General features: G+C 45.7%; 1 pseudogene; it reads right to left on the reverse strand.

The window, feature by feature from the left end:
- Positions 1 to 648: 648 nt before the first annotated feature.
- Positions 649 to 4802, reverse strand: LOC136535253 (putative F-box/FBD/LRR-repeat protein At4g03220; annotated as a pseudogene).
- Positions 4803 to 11539: the final 6737 nt, after the last annotated feature.

The raw sequence follows: 11539 nt of genomic DNA on the forward strand, positions 1-11539 counted from the left end.
TCGCTTCGAATCTTGGAGCACGAGACGACGTGCACGGCCCCCTCCCGGCTCGCGATGAACCTTTGCACAAAAAACACCACACGCAGAAAGGCTAAAAAGACGCGCTGTACATGCCCTTAGTAGTTTGGATGTCATGAGGATGATTCCCGTGGCAGGAGAATGGGCCCTCAAGATTCACTATCTAAATAGGTCTATTGGTCGATCAATAATGGACATTTCATGCTTTTAGCTTGTAAAAGCAGGATTTAAGGACCACATGTAAACCATCACAGAAGGAAAAATAAAAGTAAAACAAAAGGCATCATAGGTGAACAAACACACGGAGCATAATGTACTTAATAATAGCCTAGAGATGGGCATTGCAAAAGGATATAATGACATATGCAAACATTCCATTGTAGAGTGCCAACATACTAAGCCATTCACAGAAGAAATTTACAAATAATATGAGTTCTGCCATATGATGCACGTAAGTATAACACAATAACCAATTATGACTTATGAGTCACACATAGCCTTGGTCTTATGGTGCTGGTAAGTATAACCAGTGAACCACCTCTTGTCCACATAGTGATAACATGCAAAATTCCACATGTCTTGGGTATGGAGAAGCTTGACAAGGCTCAACACAACTCCTTGACCATGCTTTCAGTAATTGAAGCGCCGAATGTTATTTTCATCTGCTCTAGAACTGCCACCCAACTCAATAACATTATACATGTAAAATTCCATGCATGTTTCTGGCCGAGAGAAGTTTCGGAACATCTGGCACAACTCCTTAGCCATGATTTTAGTCATCAAAGGATCAAAAGTCACTGCAATCTTTTTCTAGCACTGTGCCCAGCTTTAATAGTTGCTTCAACAAAGTAACTTTTTTTTTCGCGATCGGGCATTTAACCCGTTTTTCATTAAGAGGAAATAGAAGTTGTTAAACAGTTACAATAAAAAGGCATCCCAGTAATCCCAAGATTACCAAGACCCCCCAAGCACCTGATACAAGAAAACAAGCAAAGAGAGGCGGAAGTGAGAGGACCCTTCAACACTGACCCTAACCGACTAGGACCTGCACAAAAAAAATTCAACACAAGGCTGACCACCCAAAAGACGAAGCCGCGGTGGCAACAGCATCCACCAATAAGAGCCGAGATTACGGCGAAGATGCTAGCGACGACAAAGCATCCGTCGAAGAAAAACGGTAGCGGCAAAGCACCCGCTCAAACGATCGAGCAGTAATGGCGGCCAAGGATCCGCTAAGAGAAGCAACAGCGACCAGGTAGCCGTTGTGAACACCCAAGCGACTACAGCGGCAACATCAACAGTGACCAGGTAGCCGCTGTGAACCGAGCAAGTGCAGCGGTAACATCAACAGCGGCCCGGTAGCCGCTGCGAACCACCGAACGACTGCAGCGGCAACAACAATACTGCAGGGGCAACATCAACAGTGCACCAGGTAGCCGCCTGTGAACCGGAGCGACTGCAGCGGCCACATCAGTGAGGCAGGCAGACCGATGCAAAGAGTAGAATGAAACCCATGCAGATACACAGTATGTAGCGACTCCGGCGAATGGCGCGGGGGGAGCAAGCGGAGTGCATCAACAAAGCCTTCAAGAAGGGGATGACATCGTGGATGCCAACTTCGTTGGGAGAAGCGCCCACAAAGGGACTTTCGTTCCAAACTTGCCCTAGCAACCCCCAACGATGAACTGAGCATTTGATGACGCCTCCAAGAAGGTGATGACGCTGGCGCGCCACCGACGTCAGCCCAAGGTAAGAAGCCTGGCGGGGGGTTATTCACCCCAAGGTCTGCTCACTGACCACGGCAGGCCAGATCCGGCCCCCAGTCGGCCTGAGGAAGACTAGGGGAGGAGGCTAGATCTGGCACAGGTGCTGCAACAGCCTCCACACCACTGCAGCACAGGCATGCAACCCATCGGCCACCGGGTCTGGACGTCGTGCCCGGTAGGGAATAGGGCTTGGAGGGCGTGCCCAACGAAGCTCCGGGTTTCAGCACGTAAGCCCTGTTGCTCATGACCTTTGAGAGCTCCATCGGCAACTTGAGGAAGAACTGCACGCGCTGCTCCTCCAGCAACCGGAGATAGTGACGATTGGTGGTGGTAGGGGTGGAGAAGAGAGGGCCGGAAGGGGGAGGAGCTGCGGCCGAGCTCCCTTTTTTTGGGGCCGCCGCCGCCCGCACGCCAGAGGGCGGCGATGACGGCCGAAGGGGAGGCGTAGATACAGGGGCCTAGGGCGCAGGCGGGGTCGCCCCCAAGTCGCCCGACGTGGGTGCTCGGGGAAGGGGGACAGGGAGGAGACCAAAATATATGCTTCAACAATGTAACTTCATGGTGAGGTCCTCTCAACCCTGTGATCTCTACTTCTTGGATGTGATCCAACAAGAGTTCCTCAGTTTTTGCAGAGTTCTTGCTCATTACATTTGCGACCAGGTAGACAAGCAACTTGTACCTGAAACAAGGGTTCATACTGACTTAGTAAATACTAATAACTGATAAAGAATTGAACTGGACAAGATTGCCATGAATATGTTATCAGACATCATCAACATTTACAAAAGGGGTCCTAGATATATAGACATTAGTCTAAAGCAATCAGGTTGCAGTAATGTAATTATTTTGAGCTAGCAGCCTATGTGAAAGTGATATAATAAAATTATAGCCATGATATTTTATAAAATTCCACAAATTCTCTAGCAACATCACAAACTAAAGAAGATTTTCCATTAACCTTAGGGCCTAAATTATCTAATAGAGATATGGAAACACTGAATAATCATGTACACGAAGCTTGCTGTTGGTGTCTCCTAACACCTTGCTGATCATGCCAACCCTACAACAGTCAATTCACTACCATCTATTTCAAAGAGGGTCACAAAAAATAAAAAAGTAACACATATTTGCAACCCACGCGGCATTACTATTCATTCAGAACTCAATATAGAGCAAAGTGTAGACATATAGTTACCAGAGAAACTCTGCAACACAAATTATAAGCATGCAACCAACACCTATGGGCACTACCAGATCAGGACTTGGTGAACCAAGAAATGCAAATGAATATTATATAAATTAAAGGGATAACAATTACCTCCAAACTGGGGGGAGAAAAGGTCCAGGGTCAGCTTTTTGATACTAGAATACAGCCTGAGAACATGGAATAAGCTGGCTCCAAAGGCATGTTCGTTTGCGATTACTCTCACATCCAAAGTCATAATGTCTGGGAGAATTGTCATGTCTTCCATCAAGTATTCTGTGTCATCAATATTCTGTGCATCCATAGGAAGTCACCATAGTAAAAAGGAGATCATATATCAATTTGGAAATAGAGAGTTAGAGTGAAGATTGAGAGTGCTAAGAAATGTTGCTGGGACAAGAGCAAAGCAAAAAACTGGAATATACCATGGCTGAATTTCTCAAAAACGATCGTCAGGGATACATTTGTGTATACACCCTGAATTGGACAAGTCCAATGACAAATCCATTCTTTTTTTTCATTAGGGCACTTCTCTGAATTACAGAGCAAAGCTAATCTGTTTTCCAAATATAAACTATCATACATAGTGTAGTTCATGGCAATTTCTTAATTCTGTCGGTTCTGTCTAGATTAGGAAATTATGTGAAATGTTTATTTATCCAACTAGTATGGATGTCAGCGTCCAGCTCTCAAATATGTGCCCAGTTAAAGTCATCAATAAACATAGTAGAGAAAAAAAATCTTGCCATGGCAACATGATTCCAAATAAGAGAGGAACTATAACTAACTGAACTCACCGGCAGGTAGGCTAGTGTGAGGTGGAGATGTTGGATGGTCTTAAAACACCGCAACAGCCCTAGACAGTCTTGATCGGAATCGGGTGCAATGGCCGGAGATCCATACACAAGAAGTATGATGGGGCACACGCTAGCTCTCCAGATGCTTGATGGTACCAAGGTGGACAGAGATCAGATCAAACAGATCCCCCCACCTGAGCACCTTCAGCGCAGGCGCTGAGATGTCGGCGACCGGCTGAACCCAATCAAAAATGAAGCGCAGCCAAACACGCTCAGGTACTCAAGGGCCGGCGAAGCCACGGCGAGCTGTCCCAGGCCGCGCACCTTGTCCAGCGTCATCTCCCGGAGAGAATCCGAACGGATCGTGAGGTTGTCCAGGCCTCGGGCGCCGCGGACCGTGAGTTTGACCAGGCAGGGGCACCGCGGGGACGAGACCGCGTCGCTGAGCGTGCACGTGCCGCGAAACAGGACGCGGGTCAGGGAGATGTCAGTGAGCCGAGTGAAGACGCCGATGGGCGCGACGGCGATCCCCAGGCCGCACCCGAGGCCGAGGGTCACGCTGGTGGCGCTCGCCAGGCAGCGCAGCTCAAGGGTGACCCTTTCCTCACCGCCGCCGCCACCATCGTCGTCATCGATGTCTCTCCCCGGTGCGTGGTTCGTGAAGCTGAGGTGGCCGGTGAGGCGGCGCGCCATGGAGGGGAGCCAGGCCGCCACGGACTCGGCGTCGGCGTCCAGTGTCCCGACGCTGAGGTAACTGAGCGCCACCTCGTGAGCGGCTAGCGCAGCAGCGACAAGGCGGGGCTCAGAGCAGAGAGGGGACTGAAGCTCCGGGAGGAGCAGCCAGAAGCGGAGCCAGCGGCTGGACAGCACGCTGGTCCGACAGGCGGCGGCGGCGTCATAGAGGCGGATGAGGATACGGATCAGGGTGTCGTCGGGGAGCGTGCTGAGCCTGTCCACGCCGGCGTCGTCCTCGGAGGTCTTGACGGCGAGCGGACCGCCGCTCTGGGTTGCCTCCATCGGAAAGGAAGGGGATTCAGGCGTTTGGCTCTTCAGTCTCCGGTAGTATGCGCGGCTACTCTCGTCTTTAGCGATGGGAAATACTCTTCTTTTTAAAAAAACATCAAAAATTAACTTTTTTAAAATAAAAGTAACACAAAATATGGTGAAACTACATAACTATACTGCCCACGGCTCTAAATCATTTGTCCTCCTATAAATAGCTAATTTTGAAAACCATCACCAAATAAAAGGACAATTCAGTTATCTGGTCTTTTCTTCCATTTGCTACGAGGAGTCACTTGATAGCAATAGCACGAAGAACGGTTTAGTTAGGGTGTCTCCGGTAACACTACCTAAATGACCTCCTATTCCTAATTTGGATAGTGGAGGCTAAAAATTCTGCTCCAACTTCTTCTTCCACGAAACAAATCCTGTTGGGCTCTCAAATTTGTTGGCCTCCTATTGTCCCCCTCTCACAACTCATTCCTGTTGCCTCCCTACTGGAGTAGGCAAATTTTTCCTTCGCCTGATTCCTCTTTGTGCGTGCTCGCGACCTGCCCGCCCCGCCAGCGTCCCTGCCCTAGTGCGGTGACACACCCTACCCAACGCGATGGATCTGCCTCCCTGCTCGCCGCAGCCTCCTGCTGTCGTCGACGCCACCACTCCCCTGTCTGGCGCAGCTGGCCCTCCCGGCTCGACGTTTCCCTAGCGCGACAGCCCTGGCCTCCCGGTCGCTCCAGGCTCGGCTCTTCGCCGGTGCGGGCCCTGCCTCCCTGCATGCCTTGCCCGGTGCGCTGCCTCCCACTGTCGCACAGGCCTCCGCGCCATCGGTTCTCGTCTATTCAGTGTGGGCGGACCTCTCCCAGTGGGGCGTGGCTCTGCTCAGCATGATGTACTGGCCCTGCCCGGGTGGACCTCTCGACACCGCCGACCTCCCTGTCACGAGGTAGCCGGCCGAGTTCATCCGAGTTCGTTTGTGATGGAGAGAAGACAGAGAGGATGACTATGGGTCCCACATGTCATTCTCTCATATAATGGATTTGGGTGGCTCGTTTTAGATAGTGCTGCCGGAGAAAACATCAAAAAAATTGGTATTATCATAATGGGTGGCTACCTAAACAGAAAAGTAGGGGTCTATTTTAGGTAGCGTTGTTAGAGATGCTCTTACGCCTTATGTTGATGGGGTGTTTATTTTGGCCGACCTTATAGCTTTTTCAAAAGGTCTTTCTTCCGTGATTTTGTCATGTCAGGATCTGTCAATCCCAAGAGAAAAAAACACATCTAGAAATATCTAGGCGTGCATCTTTAGTACCATCCAAAATATCAACCTATTTGGTTGTTCTTCACAATAAATGGTTGACTTGGTTTAGCCATCTCAATAACTGCCTTTTGGCTTTTCACTATGAAGAGGTTTATATAAACCTTGAAAAGTAATTATGCACTTTATACGGAATTTCCCATTGTTATTAGACCCCAACAAATAGATCAGCTGAGAACAAAGACTCATAACAATTTCAGTTCATCAGAGATTGAGTTACACGGTAAGACTTTAGGGTGCTCACCAAGCATCCACAGGATTGTCAGCCACATTGGTCAAGTTCTGTAGTATGATTGAGCAAGGGCTCTAGGAAATGCCAGGTGCTCTGCATAACAAACCACTTGAGTTTAACATCACAATTTCAGTCGATGTTCCTTGTTTTTGCACAACAACCAAATGGTCATTTTCAGAGCATGCAGGTAGCATCAGACAACTATATATGCCGCATACTGTTACTGCTGCTTGCCTGCTTCGTTTGGAGTTTCCTGTGGCGAAGAAAGCAACACTCCACCACTGTTCTCGAACCGCCAAACCCTTAGCAGTGAATAATGTGAAATGATTCCTCAGGCAGAGAATAGCAAGAACACCTTATTAGTGTTGTCACCAGCAGGAAGAAACTCACTTTCACTATGAATGGATGGCCGTAGAGGTTTTGTCGTAAGCTCAAGAGGGAGGGACCCACGCACTGTCTCTACCCAACGAACTGCTAATGTGCATCTCCTTCGAACACCTGTTGCGCAGCACTATGCCCACCAACTGTTCAGTGCAATACCTATGCATATATGGCAGCCAGCAACAGCCAAGATCACCTATGCAAACAGGCCTACTAGTCAAATTAACCTCCTGAATTTACAGAAACAACACTGTTTCCCCCTCATCAAAGCAAGCCAAATAAGTAGACCATAGACATTTCAAGCTTGCATTTCAAAAGAAAAATTAAAGAACCAAATCAAATGTAAACATTCACAAAATGAAGAAAGCACGATATACATATGTGATCAATGAACACAAGAGCATATGTAATGTAATAGCCTAGGAATAGGAGCATTGCAATAGCTTGCATTATTAATTTACAAGCTAAAAGTGCTGATGTAACAACAATAAAAACAGTCAGCTCTTAGTCACACCCTGGTCCTTGGACTTCTGATGCAATATTAACGTAAATCAATACACGAAACCTTCTAGACATTCCCCATTCTAAAGAACCAAACTCGAAACAGCCCCTTGGCTTTTGCCGATGTCTAGCGCTTAAACTGATTTCAAGTAGTAGCGGTAGCTAGTGCTTTAGTCTTTGGGCACATACAGCACCATCACCGCGTGTCCTTATCCATGTAAAGTTCCATGCATATTTCTCGCCTAGAAAACCTTCGTAGTATCTGGTACGACTTCCTGGCCATGCTTTCAGTCACCAAAGAATTGAAAAGTATCGTCATCTTCTTTAGCTCTATAGCCCAGCTGATTAGATGCTTCACAAAGATAACTTCATGTTCAGATCCTCTCAACTCAGTGATTTCAACTTCTTGGAGGTGGCTCAACAAGAGTTCCTTGAATTTCCAGTCTTGTTGCTCATCACAGATGCAACCAGGTGGACATGCAGTTTGTTCCTGGCAATATATATTCGGTTGCAAATATGTGTTAGTATGTTTCGAATGCAAATATGTAGCTTAGTAAGGCTAACCCGTTAAGAGTTGAACTTGAAAATTATCATATTGCCCAAATATGTTATCAAGGCATCATCAAAAAGGATTATATGCACCTAGACATATTAGCCTGAGGCCATCAGATTCCAGTAGTATATGTGTTCTGATGAGCTAAGAGAGACTGGCATAAAGTGATTCTTATTAAATTTCAAAATCCTCTAGTATCGTGCTATCAACAATTCAACATCACATATTCAAGAAGATTTTCAATGGACCTTACAAATTAGGTTAAGCTTACTATTATCTCCTAACTCCTAGTTGTATCAACAATAACAGGCCTACCATGCATGCAAGAACTCTGTCAATTTTTTTGAATGCAATGACTGTTAATTTACTCCCACTATTTCAAAGCTACTGACAATAACTAAAATATATATACTAAGTTACTAACACATACTTGCAAACCAAATGTTATTAACACAGTGAAAACCCAAATGTAGAGCAAAGTGCCATCATTATAGGACATAAATAAGCCACATAGTTAGAACAGATGAACATATATCGCAGCAAAAATATAAGCATGCAACCAACAAGGAGAAATGCAAACGCATAATATAAACAACAGATAACTTTACCTCCAGGCTGTTGCTTGAAATATGCAGAGTCAACTTTCTTGTACCAGAACACAACCTGAGGACATGGAATAAGCTGGCCCCAAAGGCATGTCCGTTTGAAATTAGATCCAGGTTCAAAACTGTAATGCCCGAGAGCATTTTCATGTCTTTCAGTAAGCATGGTTTGTTGTTAATCTCCTGTGTCCATTGGAAGTCCGTATGAAACACTTGAAACATACATCTGAAACAACAGAAAAAACTTGAAACAAAGGCTTGCAACATGTTTGAAAACGCCTGAAACAGTTAAAACACAGCGTTGCCGGCGGCCACGGCCTACCTGGTGGGGAACTGCAGTGGCGCAAGCCTCCCCTCCTACCGATGGAGCGAGGTGGATGGGGGCGTAGGCTCAGGCCTCCTCTGCCTCCTCTTTCATGAAGCTAGGCGAGGAGGATGGGGGCGTGGCGCTGGATGGTGGCGTGGCGTGGGCGTTTGGAGTAGCATGGGAATGGGCCTGGTGTGGCGCCGCCGTGCTAGAGAAGGCCGCGGCGGGCGTCCCCTTCTATGGAGAAGGCGAGGGGCGTTGTTTTTTTAGAAGCCGAGAAGCACTGTATTGCGCGGAGCGGAGTGGGGCGAGCGGTGTCTGGGCGGACAGACGCCCCACTTCCCAGCATTACTGAAACGACATATGATGGCTTACAGCTCACGACACCACCGTCATCATGCTTCCTTCTACTGTGTGAAATAAATGTGAAATGGTTCCGTGTGTGAGAGATTGAGTTGTGAGCCCCCGATCCAGATTGCCCTCCCAGTTACCTGCTGGGCACAAATTTGAGAAATATTATTGGGCACAGTATGCATGTGATACAATACACCACTAGCAGAGTCCCTTGTTAGTTGGTGGTATTGGAGAATCAACTGAAGAATTCTCACCTGTTCCTTTGCTTGAGTCCTTTGCTAGCTATCACTACTTCCCAAGATATATATGCATATATATGGTCAATTTAGCCTATATATTTTGGCCCTTTTTTTCTGAAAAAACATGTTCCATCAAGGAACCATATACATGAAAAAAACAATTGCTGGACTTGACATTGAGGGGCCAATTTTATGGACCCAAATGCTAAGCCACCAATACCTTGGCACCAATACTGCATCCACAACCTAAGCACGCCAATCATATATAGGCATATTTCTAGAAATAGTTCTTGGCGAAATAAACCTTTCTTGAAATATCATGATCTCTCTTTTTGTTCTGATTTCCTATGCACACACAGGACATAGAGAACCATCAATACCTGATGGAAGACATGAGGACGCTTCCGAAAGTTACAACTCTGCACCTCATTGAGATGTCAATTGGGCATTCCTATCGGGCCAGCTTGTTCCATATTCTCAGGGTATGCACTGGTGTAAGAAAGCTGGTGCTAGAATTACCTGCTGCTCCCGAGGTAAAACTATGTTTTTTCATATAATAGGCTCTTTAATTAGAACTTAAAAGAAGAGAAAATAGCTCCAGATGTACAACCTTGTATGGTGTTGGTGGGTGCTAAGCTAGTAGGTCACCGGTTTTGTAAAATGCTCAGATTGGCCACTTAAGTTTCTTAGGGTGTATTGATAACATGCATTGATCCAGCGTGGATAACAAAGGATGCTTGTCATGGTGGTGAGCAGCCTCCATATATAATAGATTGTGTGCCTGCTTAGCTCATGCTCTGCCTATTTCTTTTATTTTGCCATGGCCTTATTATTGCATCTTAATTGAGTGCAAATTGAATGTGTGTAATCGTTGATAGACCCTTCAATGAGTGATCAAAGGGGAAGGTTAATTAGAAAGGTAATCTATGGGGATGAAATCTCCACTTGGACTTTTCTTTTCTGCCAAAGCCATGAGTTCATAGTGGCCCTAGACATTAGTTTCATGTTTATGTTATGTTCCGATGTTTAAATATGATAATGGTATTCAATACATGTCCTCCTGATTGAAACACTTTTATCTCTAGTACTTGGGCTAGAAGCATGTGTAGTTTTTGAGTTTGTTTGCACTATATGGTAATGTACAAGTAGTCTAAGTTCTTGCAGTAAAGGGCAATCTTGATAGCACAATGGCCTTTCAATCTTGAGTTTGTAAATTCTAATATTTGTATGTAATCTGTAGAGAAATATTTTTATTAATATCACCACTTGAGGTGAACTTTTAATCTATACCATTAGCTTCTGCCAGTGAAAAGTAGGACCTTACACCGCATGGCACATGCCTTTGACTATAACTTTGTACTTTAAATGAAGATTTCCCATCAAGTGATGTTATGGACGAAAATTTCCATTGATAATCTATGCCCTAAGGTCAAATTTAGCATTGTTTACAATGGGATATTATCTATTGATACAACAATAAGTCAGGCTACGTACAATTCTATGACAATATGAGATGTCCGTCGCGCCAATTTAATTTACAACAATACTCATACTACTACAGTCAAATGAATTTCTAGGTAGAATTTTCCACAGATGTTGTTGATGACTTGATTTCTTGCTGACATACCTTGAAGTATTTTCGCAATCTGATAATTTTTTTTGGATTCCTCTACTTTCACCAATTTTTTAGTTGATCTCATCGTGTTGATAGGGACGAAGACAGAAAAAAATTTAGGAGGGGCTGAACAAAAGAATAGAGGCTTTTTTATCTTCTCTTAATCTTAGCCCCTTCTACCTAATACATATATGCATAAAATTTTAAGGGAGGGCTTAGGGGGGCTCCACGTGCCCAGGATCGGTAGGGGGGGGGGGGGGGGGCTAGAGCCCCCCAGCCCCACCGCTGCCCTCCGTCGCTGTGTGTTGATATGGTATGTTGTGTCAGGAACCATTGCATGCATGTCCACCTGGATGTAATTGTGAGCACCAATCAAACTGGCGATCTGAGAAACTTTGTTGGTTGGCCTAGAAAAAATTCAAATCCATCTGTTTGGATGAACTACTCGTGATCTTGATTTTGTGGAGCGATTATTTGGTTGGGCGACACCATTGACAAAGGCAACAATAATTTTTGATATATTAGTCAGAGAAGGCGTGTGGCCAAGGAGTTGTGCAGGATGTTTGAACTCTTCTCCAGGCCAGAAATACACATAGAGTTTAGGTATCATAACCACTACCGGAAACTGGGTGTTTGCCAAGTGCTAAAATATT

Source organism: Miscanthus floridulus, unplaced genomic scaffold (genome assembly GCF_019320115.1).
Source record: "Miscanthus floridulus cultivar M001 unplaced genomic scaffold, ASM1932011v1 os_2642, whole genome shotgun sequence".
Classification (NCBI taxonomy): domain Eukaryota; kingdom Viridiplantae; phylum Streptophyta; class Magnoliopsida; order Poales; family Poaceae; genus Miscanthus; species Miscanthus floridulus.